Source organism: Triturus cristatus, chromosome 7, assembly GCF_964204655.1.
Source record: "Triturus cristatus chromosome 7, aTriCri1.1, whole genome shotgun sequence".
Taxonomy (NCBI): domain Eukaryota; kingdom Metazoa; phylum Chordata; class Amphibia; order Caudata; family Salamandridae; genus Triturus; species Triturus cristatus.
This window is the reverse complement of record NC_140590.1, coordinates 920442533-920459252: the sequence shown is the minus strand read 5'-3', so window position 1 is coordinate 920459252 and position 16720 is coordinate 920442533.

The following is a 16720-nucleotide window of genomic DNA, read 5'->3' as shown; positions in this document are numbered from 1 at the left end:
TTGTGTGGTTTCCTGCAAGTGGGGGTTTTCTGCTGTAGAAACATAGTTCTCAAATTAGGTAGAATGCAAGTAACTAGGGAGATAGTCACAAACACAACAAAAACACTTAGAACCTCAAATAATGTGACTGTCATGAAGTGTGGGGCAATTGATGTAGTTGAAAATTCAATAAGAGGGTGGAATGTTAACATTGAAAAATACTCGATGTATATCATGATATATGTACGCATAACAATGAATTGGCATTGTTGTTGTTGAATCCACCCGACATGACCTCCCCATCAAACCTGAGTCAAAAATACATGGAGAGGCAGGCCCTGCAACCTAAGCCTGGAGCAACTGATTGACAGATCACAGGTGGGGTGACACATAGCCCTTAGACAAATGTGTGAATAGAGAAACCCAGGTTAATCCCACAGATAGGCAGCGACGTTTGGCCAGAGGGGTGCACATTCACAAAACACCTTAAAGTCAGGTGCCACACTAAGTTAGGAACACTCAGCCAATCAGAACCCTGCATGCACACCACACACAGTGATCACGTGATCCCCATGTCGGACATCTGGACACGTACCCACTTGCCCCACATTGTGTCCATGCAAGGTCAAGACCCACCATTGCTTCTTCTCAAATGACCAGATTTATGGCCCTGTGACTATGTCTATATTCCTGTTTCAAAAGAATGTACAAATTGCTTTATGACACTTAGTGAAATATGTAAAATGATGGAAAAACCAATGTACTTTGAGACAGTCTTCAGACCCTAAATCTGTTGCTTGTTCTCCCGGCTGCTGCATTTAATTAAACCAACTGTTGCTGGTTTGCCAAACGCCTGTTGTCTTTCATTTTTCCAAGGTAAATTCATAATTGAGCAACAATGCAGGTACCATTACACAAGAGTGCCTATGCTGGAGCTAGTCTGCAGATTGTGTGACGGTTCAGGCAGAGGACAGGAATTTGCCATATCTTGCGAGATATGGTGTATTCCTGTCCTCTCCCTTTCATGCAGCACAGCAAATTGTCTTGCTGTGCTGTGTTGCATGAAAAATGTTAATCTTGGTCTAAATCTGACACACCTGAGTTGAAAGAAATTATAAATACTGATTCATTGAATGGCACGCTCTTCCAAATTTATTTAGAATTTATTAGGTCCTATGACTCTTTTCTGTCATCTGCACCTCAAATCTGGCGAAGAGGGGCTGAGATTCGGATGGTCCCATGAAGACTCTTCAATGTCTGGCTGGAACCTGATGCCAAAGGAAGAAAATGTCACTTGCTTGCCGGCTGCCACCTCTCCTCCGTCCTCTTCGGTCAATAAAGTAGCACACAGGCTCCCAAACTTTCCTAAGCCTATCACAACACCGCTGTCATCAGCATGAGAGCAGTGTCATGATTGGTCTGGTTTGGCACTCAGACAGGTAATGGGAGCCTGTGTATGTTCTCCAGCGGGCTGTGCAATACAGCCAGGTGGAGAACATGCTAAGTGCACATGTCTGTTTGGCTGGCCCAAAACAGCCAGACAGCCAAACTGTCTTGCGCACTTAGAAAGTACCAAGCACTCCTCCCCGTGCATTTTGGGCAGACCAGCCCGCCCTGCCCCACCCCACACCTACAGAACAAGTACTGAACATTTTTTTTATAGTAACATGGTATTATTATCATTTTATTTATCCATTTTATTTAGTGAAGGAGCCACTGCGGACAAATTATAGGTGTTTTGAAATGCTGAGTGCCAGACCGTTACATCATTAAATTGAAAGCGGACTGTTAGACTTGGAATCTTTTGGTGTATTTCCCCTGAGTTTTTGCTTTCTGTCCTCCCAGTTGACTGGCTTAGTGTCTCTGCGCACTTTCTCGCTGCTGTACAGTGTTAAAGTGCAAGTGCTCCTGTTGTAACTGTGTTATGGATTGGTGTTTCCATGATTGGCATATGTGATTTACTTGTCAGTCCAAGTGCACCTAGTGTGCCAGGGCCTGTAAATCAAATGCTGTTAGTGGGTGGCTGTACTGGATTGTGCCACCCACGCAAACAGCCTGTAAGTGTAACTCTGGCCTGCCATTGCAGAGCCTGTGTGCAGTCTGGAACTGCCATGTCAACCTGGAAAGTGCACCCACTTGCCAGGCCCTAACCTTCCCTTTTTCTACCTGTCAGTCACCCCTATGGTAGGCCCAAGGTATCCCTGTGGGCAGGGTGCTGTGTATGTTAGAGCTAGGATATGTACTGCTGTGTGTGACATGTCCTGGTGGTGAATTACAGTGTATTTCGGGTTTTTTCACCATTGCAAGGCTGCCTGTTCCCATAGGACAGAATGGGGAGTTTGTTTATACTATCTTATAAACATAACTGGCCCTAGGAACTAGGTAGAAAACTAAAGTTTAGTATGCCTGAACTCAGAATCTAAAGATGCATCTTTTAGTGAAGGTGATTTTTACATTCAGTGTTTGACAATACCACTTTTAGAAAGGAGGTACTTTCTTGCTCAGCCATCCAGTAGGCATCTGCTGGGGGTGTGGATTGACTGTCTGGTTTTTGGATGACAGGGGCTGGAGAGAGGCAGCGGCTCCAGAAGGGCTGGGCTGAATAGACCTGGGTGCATTTAGAGTAGTGGGAGGAGATTTCCTTGCACCTGAATGGGCCTGATCTGCCTTGTACAATGCCGTCTCCACCCCCTGCCAGGAAGCTTCACCAGTGAGGACAGAACTGGTTTTGGCTGGGTACAGACACTATCTGCCTTCAGAGAACAAAGGATTTGGTGGCATAAATATTGGGGCCCAGGCCCCAGAACTTTAGAACTCTCTTGGACCAAGGAGACTGCCAAGAAGAAGAGCTGGAGAAGCTGTGAGGAGGAACTACCACTTTGCTGAGTGCTTTGCTGTGTTGGCCTGCAGTGGCTGCTTCTGTCTTGGGCAGTGAAAGAACTGGACTGAACTTTCTACAACTTCTTTCTTTGAGTAACTCCAAGGGCTTGAGGTAGAGCTTGCTCTCTGTTTCAAAAGTCTCAGGAACAGCAAAGGCTTCAAATTCTTCTGCCCCCAGCACTGGGGACTGTGTGTTTTGTGCTACACCAGAAACAAAAGCAACCCGACACCGCCTACGACGCCGCTGCCGACTCTGAGTCCTGAAGGCACCGCAGAGGGCAACGCCACAATGCTGCACCATGACCCTGGTCTCACCGACAACGCCATCTGAAGTCACTACCGAGCCGCTGTTTGCACCGCGACCTGTGGGCAACACACTCCGCATCACCTCGCGTCACGATGCTACCTTGGTATCCCCGACAACGCTGGTCCATGCCAAAATTGGCACTGCTGCTTACACTGTGGTTCGAGGGCACCGCTCATAAAGTTACACAACGCACTGCCTTCACCCCACACCGCAGCCTTGGCCTACCGATGCCGGCACCATAGACTCCAGTTTGTCAGCCGACAACAGCACTTCAGCAATGACGACGCCGCTGCTTGCACCATGACCTGCCAGCACCGCGATGAGCACGGCATCACTTCGCACCATGACCCTGGTCTCACTGATGACTGCATTTGACACCGCCACCGAGCCGCTGCACCTGAGGGCATCGCACACCGCACCGCTGCCCTTCGCACCGCAGCACCCGATGCCTGCCGACGCCAACGCTCCTGACTTTAACCACAAGCAGTTCGATCTGCAACGCATGTGACTTCAAGGGCCTGAAGACTCCTGCACCGACCTCTGGAACCGACGCCTGAGGATGCCTTGCTTTCAGAAGCTCAACGAGAGATCGCCGCCGCCCAGCATTTCTAAAGGTACTGTTTTGCAGGTCTTCCTGACACCGTAGCCGGCCTGCGATGCCGCAGACAGCGAGAACTGTTTGGATTTGTTTTTTCACAACACCGTGATAGCCCCAGGGGATGCTATCGACTTTAAGGAACTGTTTTTCAAGGTTATTTTGATAACTGAAGATTTCTAAGTACTGTATTGTGGGTTTTGATTGTTTTTATTCTTGTCTTAAGTATATATAAATAATGGATATTTTTCAAAACTGGTGTGGTGTCCTTTTGTAGTGCTTACACTGTATTACTGTTGGTTATGTGCAAATGCTTTACACACTGCCTCTAAGATAAGCCTGACTGCTCGTGCCAAGCTACCAAAGGGGTGAGCAGGGGTTATTTTAGGAGTGTAACTCTCTTATCCTGAGTAGGAAGAAGGGTTCCTATTTGGAAAAAGTTACCTACATCTGCCAACTAGAGACCCTCATTTCTAACACTGACCATTAAATGGACACTTTTGCAAAGTCATCCTGTGCCCTGGGCACACCCCAACTTTTTGCTGACTGATGCTGGTGGTAACTGACTCTGACTGACTCTGGGCTCTGCCTAACCAGGCCCAGGGCCAGTGCTATGCTGAAGGAAACACATTAGAATACAGTTAAAACACATACAAATTCTAGGGTACACAATGGTATGGTGGGGTACCCCTGTGATTGGCATGACCTACCGTATAAGCCCCTAGTATATAATAGGGCAGGGGGATTGAAACTACCTAGAAGTCCCCAGTACCCTGGTCCATGGCAGTTTAGAGGCCAGCAGCTTTTTTTGCACTTGCATGTGTGCACTGCTGAAGCCTGCGGTCATTTTTTAAAGCAGCCCTGGGTGCCAGGACTGCTTTTAAAAAGTAAATTGTGCCCAAACTTGACTTTGGTGTTTGGGGCACTTAAAAATGGATAACCTACAATGTGTTGGCATATTAAGGACCCCAGGGTCTCCTCTAGGTATCCCAGGGGAGGGGGTCAGATATGTATAAGGTACACCCTTATAAAATGAGTTTTTATATGCCTGGGTAAAGTGAAATGTCACATTTCACTACCCAAATTGTGGTAAAGTGCTTCTCAAATTCGACTTCGATGCTAGGAGCACTGGGGAAGAAGGATCTGCAATATTTGTACAGATTTAGGACCCTTAAAGACTCCCCTAGTTGCACAAGGGGTGGGGTTCCTGTAGATATAAGGCAAGTACTTATAAAATATGTTTTTGTATGTCCTGGTGCTGGAAAAATGTCCCAAGTCATTTTTCCCATTGCAAATCTCCAGTTACATAGGTTACCATGGTAGAAAGTTATTGATTAATAACTCTTAATAGGAGAGGGATGGAAAGGCCCTTCAAAGACTTCCCAGAATGGTATTAACAAATCCAACAATATCATATTGTTGAATTTCTCCTAAAGTGTGTATACAAGAAGTTATAAGACTTTCTTGTTTGTAAGTCCAAATCCAGCCTTCCAGTGGTCAGCCCTAAATGGTCAGAGTTAAGTGGATTAGACAGGATGCCTTGAAGAGGTGATAAAGAGCCCCTGGGATTAACCAGCTCTGCTGGGAGGGCAGTGTGCTGTTCCATAGGAATGCCAGACCAGGGGGAGGAGTCGTAAACCATGGTCTTCAAAGGCAGAGGGAAGGCCACAGTGTCAGTTTCCACTGTGCACTTTTGACCCCCACCAGACCTAGGATTAGGGAAGGTATGTGCATATGGTAGGGGGAGAGTCTATGGAAGTAAGCCATCCTAGGGGGTTTGTTTAATCAGCTCTTATCTCCTTGTTGGAAAATCAGCCATTATGGATTTGGGAGATTTGATGCACTCTGTGACAACATAATGCCACACTCTACAGGATGTGGTCATAACTTTGAGGAGTTACCCTGCTCCCATTGGTCAGAAGTGACCTCCTGCATGACCGAGAGAACTTGGAATAAGTATCTGAGAGGGGCAGAGCCCCCCAGATCTGCTGCTTGAAACTGAAGAGAATCAGAAGCGTCTGTCTGCGCTGAAGATTTTGAAGTGCATTTCCACAGGCCAGGACTCTGAGTTTGCGCCTTTTTGCACCATTGGAAACTACAGGCCTGTGGATCAAACCTGCTTCAAAAGGACTAAAGAGTGGACTCCCTGCAAGCTACAGGTTAACAGAGCTCACCTGGACATCCCCATAAAGAATTCCCAGCCTGGAGTACCACTGGATTTGTAAAGGTTTTGTTCAAGTGGATTCCGGAATTGGAGTTTCACACTTTCAAGGACCCTCTTGGAGATTCCAGAACCTTGGATTGTGTGTTGGATACTTTGGGACTCGCAAGCAGAACTTCAGGAAGGAGTTCTAACTGGACCCCGCCTGCTGGAGAAGGCGGTACAACACAGTGGTGAGAAAATTCTCCAGAATAATTTTTAAAGGTGTGTCCCTGTCAGAGAAAACGAAATGACTAAAAGGGGCACTGTTGGTTTCTAAGCACTAGAAAGTGACTTATCTTTAAAAATTCATATCTCTGGTTCCCTACAGTGGATTTCTTTTCGTTTTGGTGTCATTTAAAAGATACAAATATTACCTATTCTTATAAATTGGTGTTGGATTTTTTACTTAGTGTTGTGTCTTAATTATTTACTGAATTGGTGTTTTTAAATGCTTTACACACCTGCCTTTGAAGTTAAGCCTGTCTGCTCGCAGCCACGTTACCAAGGGTTGAGCATAGGAATAATTTTCCAAGACCTATGCTAACATGTGTTAGTGGCCTTATTGCCAGTGGTAGACCTACATTTGCCCCTTCCAATAACCCACTTTCCAACAGACACACTGTTACATTTCTGAATTAGAGCGGACATTTTTTGTTTTGATGCCTTTTTTAGAGAACCGACTATGTCCACAAGTGCGCTAAACGTAAAATCACGAAATTCTGAAATTCTTAAAGTCTTCGATTGTGCGTGATTTTTTCCTTTATTCCTTGACAATTAAATATACGAGAACGAGAAATGGTACATTACAATGCTAGCTGTTGGTTTATTTGCATGCCTCTCCTTTGTAAGTAATATGCAGGAAATGCCTAGTGCAACAATGCATACTTCAGCATTAATGACATCCTTTGAAATTCGTAAACGATAGATTTATGTAGCAATATAGTAGTTTGTATCTTTTAAATATGCATAACTTAGCTCTCAAGGGTCCCTGTCATTCATATAGAAAGCAGAAACGCACAACATGTGACCGCCTAGAGAAGCTAAGAGATGTTGTCCTCCTGCCTGCTTTAAAGTGCGTCTTTTTCCCCTCGACTATAACCGAAGTTTTTATTTTGTCAAATTAAATTTCAGGAGCTCGTCTGAGGCTCTAAATACTCTGTCCTTACTGAACGCATTGTTCACAGCAAATACGTATTTTTAAGTGAATACCCAGCATTTTTCAATTTCCGAAAATGAAATGTTACAGTAAAACGATTTTCATGGTGCTCAACTTTATTTTGCTCATATTGTTGAAAAGACAACGGTTTACTGTGAAAATGCATCAGCCCGTTCAGGGGCGTAGCCAGAAATACACTCTCCAAATATAAGCCTCAAAGAGGTAGCAAAGGCTGCAATTTCAAGCCACGGGGAAGATGTAATCGGGTAGGAGATTTTTGTCTGGGAATTTGAAAATTATTGCTTGAAAACTTTCTTGTGGAATCCCCATATAATGCAATCTAAGACCTTAACACTTGACTCATCGTGGGTGAATGTCAGTGTGTGAACTATTCATGTGGAAGCTGCCCGGGTTTGTTGCCAGAGGTTCAGGAGAGTACTCTTACTTTCTAATATTTCAGGCAGAGCATGGAGAGGATAAGGGTCCCACTGTCTTCATGCACTAACCTTCCTATGTGTTTTATTGCAGTAACTGATTTATGGTAATCCATCAACCTCTAAATGGGAGTTGGGCTCTCTGAGGGTGTGCGCCAGTCTCTGAGGCCAGTCCACCCCACCATGCATCCTGCTATGCATTTTCTCCGAGAGAGCTTCCACCCCAAACTTATCATAGTCATTTCAGCAAACGGAGTTTCTTATGCCTAAGAGCCTTAATCTTGTAAAAACTGTCTAACCCTGCATTGTCAGAGAATGTCTGTATGATGTTAATTAGGTACAGTGCTTTCTCTCGTCTATTGACACCTTCTTGAATGTGACTAGAGCAATGTGGAGAGGCCTATTCATGTGCTTTGAAACGTCTTTCCTTCTCTAAAGTTTCTGCAAAGATAGCTTACATGCTTTTCTTCATTCTGCTGTTCCAATACTGAGACTGACAATTGCATTCAGAGATTTCTGCATGCCTGATAGAACCCAAGAATGGAAATCCAGTAACAGTCACAGGGCTCATTTAATAGGGTGGATCTACCAACACTCTGCCCCACGGTGGTACGGTGGTAGATGGACTTCTGGGTCAAGGACTTTTGCTACCAGTCAGCTGACGGTCCACTAGAGAAACTCGGAGGTCCCTCCACCATTAATTTGAGTGGGTGAACTGGAAGGGTGGTGGATGCAGCACTTGCCTTTTTTTGGCAGATGCCCCCAATCCAGCATTTTCTAAGTGACCTCCTAATTACTTCAATATACTACTACTATTTTAACTAAAACTCCATTTCGATGTGCAAGGGCTCCATTCTTGATTTCTTTACACAATATTGTCATGATGTCAGCAGGAGAAAGGAAATTGGTGGGTCAAGCAGCAGCCACTGTCATCCTTTGTCCAGAACTCTGTGGAAACCGAAAGAGGACTCAGGGGAAAGGCTATGGAGAAAGGGGTGTGGACAACAAACGCACATTAAAGGAAGGGAAGGTTGAAGTATCGATTTTATGCCATCTTCCCCAGGTAGCGGAAGAAGAAGTGCTATATCCCAAGCTTAATTCGCAGGAACCCTCTCACTATGGGGCTCGTTGCCGTCTCCAGCTCACAGGTTCTCTGGAAAGGAAGGCAGATCAAGAGGCCTCAAAACCAACAGACCCGGAGCAGGGAAGAAAGAGGCATTTCAGAGACCAGACCAAGGTGAGAAGGGAAATTTTTGTGCTACACACCCGAGAAGACACCACACGAGATCCTGGAGAAGAAACTAGTTCATCTGGAATCAGGGCTACAGCCCCACCGTGGCTCAGGAGAGTCACAGACACAGGTGCATGATTACGGGCCAGGAGAAGCAGGAGAAGTCAGGCAGACCCAAACCTTGAATGGGTCTGGATTAACTGCTGGAGAAGGAAAAAGCAGAAGAGAGAGGTTCTAAAAAGTCTAGTTTCCTAACTGCTTGGCTTTAACAGAATAGTCCTCTTTGGCACACTTCACTCTGAGTAAGATGTTCTCGGCCAGGTTACATTTGTCTCATGATGCTTAACAGGAGAGGGTGGGTTTCACAAGGGATAAGCATCTTCTCAGCTAACATTTTAGGAAACCCACGAGTTTTCTGCAGCTTAGGGCAAAGAATCTCACAGGAAACAGCTTTTTTTCAATAAGTTTTTGTGGAGGGGAAAGTATAGACAACGTCAGCAAGGGATATCGCGAGGGTAATCCCGGAACGTTACTCTCCTGCCACTGTGTCTGTTCTTTCTGGCGGGCCAGTGGAGCCCCTCTAGCGAACTAGGAGGGAAGAAAAACAAACCATCCAGAAAGACGTATTAAGGGTATCATGTGCATGCTGTGAAGCTTAACAGTACTGGCAGAAGTAGAAGGAAAATAAAAGATCCATAATGACTATAAACAGAGAAGGTTTCATCTTTGTTGCATTCAGCCATACCCACGACACATGGGTTTAACATTTGGAAGCCGGTAACATGGAACGCTGTCATTAACATTGCCTTAGTTTATATTCAGAAGCTGAGTTGTGTGAGGGGGTTTTAGATTTAGTTTGGAGATTAACTTTTCAAAATTAGCATATTGTAATATTGTTACATAATATATTGGGATTTTATGTTTTTAGAATTGCAAGTGCTTTTTATGTTATGTTATGTTAGAGACAACTGTATAGCGCAACTGTTACACTAAGCTGTCCTGGAGCTAGCTACAATCCTCCGACAAAGCATACTTTAAAACCAGGAATATCCCTCACTCGAAAAGCCAAGTTTTTAAGGCCTTCCTGAATTCAAGTAAATCAGTGATACTCCTCAGATGGAGAGGGAGGTCATTCCAAGCCTTTGCCGCACAAGCAATAAAGCTTTTGTCTCCCCACCTTGCTGTTTTTATGGGTGGTACTATCACCAATTTTGCTCCTAAAGAGCGCAGCGGTCTATTTGGCACATACCACTGGAATTGTCATTTCAGATGGTCAGGTCCTATACCTTGAAAAGCTTAATAAACTATGCAAAGCGATTTGAACTGCACTCGTTTCTTGATGGGTAACCAGTAAAGTCTACGGATTTCACTGGAGACAGATGCAAATTTAGATGTACCAGAGAGCAGTCTAGCCGCCGCTTTCTGCAAAAGTTGAAGTTTATGCAGAAAACGCTCCTGAATATTCAAACATAGGCTGTTGCAATAGTCTGGCCTTGACATAATCAATGAAGTAATCACTGTACACTTACTGTCCCTTGGCAGAAAAGCCAGTATTTTCTTGCATGTTCTAAGGACATATGATGTTAAGAGGCTACTGCATTAACTTGGTCGCCAAAATTGAGTCTATCATCTATTAAAACTCCCAAGTTTTTTACTTTCCTGGTGGGTGTCGGGAGAGTACCAATAGAGTCCAGCCACCAACTTGGGTTTCAAAAGCTGGGATCATTCCCAAACAAGATAACCTCCATCTTACTTGAATTGAGTTTAAGATAGTTTTGGGACATCCACCTCCACACGGCTTCCATGCAGTCATGGAACCGTTGTCCTATTCCAATTTCCTGCCCAGGCAGCAGTGACACCACAATTTGTGTGTCGTCTGCATAAGAGGTGAGGCAAAAACCAAATGAGTCAATAAGGGAGGCCAAGGAGGAAACATACACGTTAAAGAGTGTGGGGCTCAAAGATGACCCCTGTGGGACTCCACAAGTCAAACAAAATGGTGTGGAGCAAAATTCACCTAAAGAGACAGATTGCGATCGGTCCAAGAGGAAAGACTTCAATAGTTTCCAAGCCATGCCCTGGACTACGCAGTCCCGCAACCGGTCCATCAACAGATCGTGATGGACCATGTCAGAGGCCGCAGAGAGATCCAGCATAACCATAGCAGCATTACATCCACGATATAGGGCTACCCTGATCTCTTCTGTAGATTTTATTAGAGCAGACTCCGTGCTGTGCCCCTCTCTGAATCCATATTGGGTGGGATCAAAAGAACATTGCATTAAATAGAGAGGTGAGTGTCAGAGCAATAGGTTCAGGGGCCAGTTTTAGCACCGCAGTAGGACATGGATGATCCTGATTTGGTGGACATAAGCAGAATTATGAGTGTCCATGACGGATAATGGTGCAATCTTGTTGAACATAGACTGTGTGCCGGAAACTAGCTTATGACCCTCTGTCGGGTTCATTGTACCCTTCGTTTTTGGTCCTATGAACGTAGAAAAGATGACTTCAACTTTTTCCAAGAAAAACTTGGCAATTCCATCACAAAGTTCCTGGCTCATTAAAATATCAGCTAGGCGAGGGTGTGCCAGACTAGTTACTGTTTTAAAAAGCTCTGGCCGAATTATTAACTAACTTAATTTGATTAGCAAAGAAATCCTGTTTAGTCTTGAAAAGTAACTCTTTATAAATCATGAGGCTTTGTTTATAAATACTTTTTTTCTGAATCTTTGTACTCTTTCCTCCAATTATGCTCCCATCATTTACAACACTCTTTCTGGTCTTTAAATTCCTCTGTGTACCATGGAGCGGAGGGTTGTACTCTATTTAGAGATAGGATTTTCTTTGGGGCTAGTTTAGTACAGGCTGCCTCCAGCCAGTTAGTATATAGTGTGGGGGCTTCCTCCATGTCTGGGGTCATTTGGTGCACCGTGGCGGTGAGTATTTCTGCTAATTCAGAGGCCTCCACTTTATTCCATGCTCTGGATTCCCTCTGTCTCTCGAGGAGCCCACCAGCCGCGTGATGATCTAAAATGGCCCACTCGAACAGTACTACCACATGGTCTGACCACACTAGGGGCAACAGGCCAGTAAATGAGAGAGATAGATGGTTAGGAAAATCCATCCAACGTGTGCCCTGCCACATGTATGGGCCCCATTACTTTTTGCCCAAGCTCAGCACTGTTTATCAGGTCTATAAGGATCACCGTATCTGGATCCGTATGTGCCTCAAGATGGAAACTGAAGTCTTCCGGTATAGTATAGGAGTTAGCGCACATCCCTTCTTCCATCAAATTTCCCAAAGATGTTACAAAGGCATTCCTTGGACCCGGAGGTCTATACAATAAGGTGCCCTTAAAGGTGTGGCACGAGGCAAAGGTGAGGCTAAAATCCAATGCCTCACACGCTGCATTAGAGGCTATGTGAAAGGCCACATTTATTGAGTTATGTTATATTACAGCTAGTCCCCCCCCTTTCCTGTCTGGCCTATTTACGGTATGACAGAGATATCCGGGGGGAGTGACTTTTACTAAATCTGGACCTGAAGCATCGTCTGTCCATGTTTCAGTAATAAAAGCCACCTTAGTTTCCTCATCCTCAATTAGTGCTGCACACTCAATGCTATGTTTCACCAAGGATCTTGCATTCAACAGTATGCACTTTAATGCAGGTTTCACTAGAGTGACTTTATCTGTCTTTTCCCGTTTTTATGGTTCAATAGACCAGTATAGTAGTTCTGGAAGAATGATATTACAATTAGGGTAGATCATAGGGCCAGAGGGGGGCCTAATATTAAAAGTAAAACATAAGCACCCACTAGCTTTACCCATAACATTTAAACTCAGCAGCAGGTTACTGGAGTACTGTAAAATGCTCGGCTTACCTGCACTCTGACAGGCAGGGGTTCTAGCGCTGAATGCGGCCCGAGCACAGACGTGCGCAGACAGGCGCGGACGAGCTGGCCTCAGGCATGACTTCAGCGCGTCAGCGGCGTGCACGCGCCAGCCTCTCCAGTTATAGGATCAGGGACAGAAAACCCTAGCCCGCTAACAGTACTTCCGCCAAAATGGCAGCCCTGCTATGCCTGGTGCGGACCTCCGGTATTGGCAGGAGTTATAAAACCATAGTGTAAAACGCGGTAAGACCAATTCAACGTTATTAAAAGACACAGTGAGAAACTAAACTTTGTTAAAATAGATTGATACCGATAATCAGGATAATGTGCAAAACATCAAGAATTCACGATGTCACTCCCGGCTCAAGCCTCAGTAGGACGTTTTAAAAATGATGCAATCAACCAAAGTAAAGAATGGCTGTAGCTTCCTGTGCCCTCCAATCAACACCACTCAGGAGAGGAAAAATACATTAATACACCCCTCCACACAATAAGGGGCATATTTAACAGTGGCCCCCAGTTTCTGCTTGTTCTAACCTGATCCAGTTGTTGCCTTTGACCAAGTGATACCTCTGCTACCCGGGTGTTCCTGCTCACAGTTCTTCCTGCCAACAGAAGCCCCACCCATCCCAGGGCCTACTTAATGCAGGCTGCTGTGGGACCGCATTAGTAGTCACTTGGACACGCTGCTTGGCACTTGACAGTGGCCTCCAATTCCTGCTTGCTCCAGCCTGATCCAGTTGCCGCCTGTTGACAATATGACACTGCCGCTGCTCAGGTTGTCCCCCCCGGGTTTTTCAGCACACCCCATGACCTATTTAAAGTAGGCCACAGTGCTACTGCATTAGTAGGCACCTGGGCTCCCAGCTTGCCAGTTGACTGTAGCCTCCAGTTCATGCTTATTCCAGCCTGATCGAGTTGCTGCCTTTTGACCAAGTGACACTGTGACTGCCCGGGTTTTCCTGCTCACAATTTTTACCTCCAACAGTAGCCCCACCCACCCCGGGCCTACTCAATGCAGGCCACAGCGCTCACACAGTAGTATGCACCTAGGTACCCAGTTTGCTTCTTGAGAGCACCCTCGAGTTGCTGCTTGTTCAAGTCTGACACAGCTGCTGCCTGGGTTTTCTCTCTCATTGTTCTTGCAACCAACAAAAGCCCGGCCTACTTTAGGACCTACTTAATGCAGGCTGTAGCACAACAGCATTAGTAGGCACCTAGGAACCCAGCTTGCCACTTGACAGTGGCCTTCAGTTCCTGCTTGTTCCAGCCTGATCCAGTTACAGCCTTTGTGCCAAATAGCACCACTGCTTCCCAGGTGTTCCTGCTCCTCGTTCTTCCGTCAACAGAAGCCCCGCTCATCCCAGGACCTACTTAATGCAGGCCACAGTGCGACCGCATTAGTAGTCTCCTGGGCATCCAGCCTGCCACTTGACAGTGGCCTCTAGTTTCTGCATGTTTCAGCCTAATCCAGTTGCCAAGTTTTGACCAAGTGACACTGCTGCTGCCCTGGTTTTCCATCTCGTATTTTCCCACTCTCTGTTCTTCTTGCCAACCGAAGCCCCATCCACGCCAGGACCTACTTAATGCAGTCTGAAGTGACCAGGCAGAGGACATGGTACTGGTGCACTGAAGGTGAACCAAAGGCAAACCTCTCTACACCTGTCTGTGTCTAGACCACACCCAGCACCAGGACCACTTGCCCCATGACCATCCAGCATAACATCACAACTGCAGCAGCCACCGGAGTCAATTAATACCGCCACTTTTTCCTCCATCCTCCACGACCTCAACAACACACACAGTTAAACACGCTGCTAATGCGTATCCACCAGCTCCACAGTATGACCATTCTCCTGTATACATTGCGATTTCACCTGTGACTCCACAGACACTCACACCCCCACCTCAAAACAACTGACACACGCCACCACCGCAACCCACACCAACGGTCCACCATGTTCCTCAAAGTGCTATTCTTTGGGAAATACTCCACTGGCATCTGGGACCTCCTCAAAAGTAAAACACCTGACATTCTCTTCCTGACCAAAACATGGCACACTACAGCCTCCAACCCAGACATCGCCTCAGCCATCGCACCGCCTACAAAATCATACACCAAAACTTATCCCACAAACCAGCTTGAGAACTCGATATCAGTTACAAAAGCATGATTGACTGCACCAACTCCACGTACTCTGACACTGACCTCATGGAACACCTCCACTTCAAAATACGAACTGACAATGCCACTCTTAAGGAAACCCTCACCTACCACCCCCCAGGCCCCTGAGTGGAATTCTGCAGTCACATTGCTGACTTAATTGCTCCTCTCTCCATCAGGTTAACCAACTACATCCTCCTTGGGGACCTCAATTTCCACCGAGAAAGTACCCTAGACCCTAAACACAGGCCATCCTTGACAGCCCCTGCAACCTCTGACTCGCCCAGTTCATCCAAGGACCAACACACACAGCAGGCCACACCCTAGACCCTATTTTTCCCTTCAACAACAGGATCACCACCACCCACATGACCCTGCTCACATGGTCAGACCACTACATCAAACATTTCCAGATATCCATCCACCATGTCACCCTATCAGAAAACCCCAACGCACCAGAAAGACACTGGGGCAAAATAGCTGAAGAAAACTGGACCAAGACCCTACAGGAAAGTTCATCAAACAACATCAGGAACGTCAATGTCAACATCAAGATCTTTAATAAATGGCTCACCAACTGTGCCAATTGCACTGCTCCCACCAGAAACAAGACCTATAAAAACAAAAAACTGACCTAGCTGATACACAAATTACCTCAGTGAGTCCAAGTGCCACTGCAAAAAACTTGAGATAAAATGGAGAATCGACAAAAATCCACGCAAGAGCCAGATACAAACCCGCGCTCAACCTCTACCAACATCAACGATGAGAAACAAAGAAAAAGGCCCTAACTCTCAGACTTGAAGCCAGCTCCAACAACTGCAAAGAACACTTCACCATCGTCAAGGAGTTCTCCAAACCCACAACTGCCAACAACATCATCCCATCCCAAGCACTCTGCAACGACTTCTCAAATGTCTTCAAACAGAAGGTTGCCAAGATCTACAACACATTCAACCCACAGCTTACCAGTACAAACTCCCTTGACCAGTCGGACACCTTCTTCATCACCAAACAGCAGTCAAGCAACTGGAAGCCCCTCTTGAATGAAGAAACCACCGCCCTGATCAATACCATCCACTCAGGAGCCCCCTCAGACCCATACCCCCACTTCATATATAAAATTGGAAGAACCATCATCTCCCCTGCACTCACTGCTATCATCAACACCTCCATAACAACCACCACCTTCCCGTCCTGCTGGAAAAATGAATAAGTCAATGCCCTATTGAAAAAATCAACAGCGGACCCCAAAACCCTCAGCAGCGACAGAGCCTTCTCGCTTCTGCCTTTTCCAGCTAAAGTCATGGAGAAAGCCTTTAATACCCAACTCACAGACAACCTAGAAATCAATCAACTCCTAGACAGCTCTCAATCAGGCTTTCGCACCAACCACAGCACAGAGACAGCCCTCATTGGAGCCACCGATGACATCAGAAGCATCCTCTACCAAGGAGAAACGGCTGTATTCAAACTCCTTGACCTCTCCAAAGCTTTCAATATGGTCGTCCACAAGTCACTAATCAGTAAGATTCAGCACTTGGGTTTCTGCGGACCAGCCCTTGAGTGGATATCATCCTGCCTCACAGCTAGAACTCAACAAGTTAGACTTCCCCTCACACCTACGGAGTCCCTTGAGGATAATCGCTCACCCCAACATTCTTCAATGTCTACAAGATGCATCTTGCTGACATCGTCAGAGCCCATGCTATCAACGTAGTATCCTACACCGATGACACAAAGCTCGTCTTCTCCCTTGCCAACTCAATGAGTCCCGCTAAAGCAAACTTCACCAACTGCATGAGCAACATCTTTGCTTGGATGAAAGACAACTGCCTCGAGCTCACCACAGACAAAACCGAAGTCCTAATCT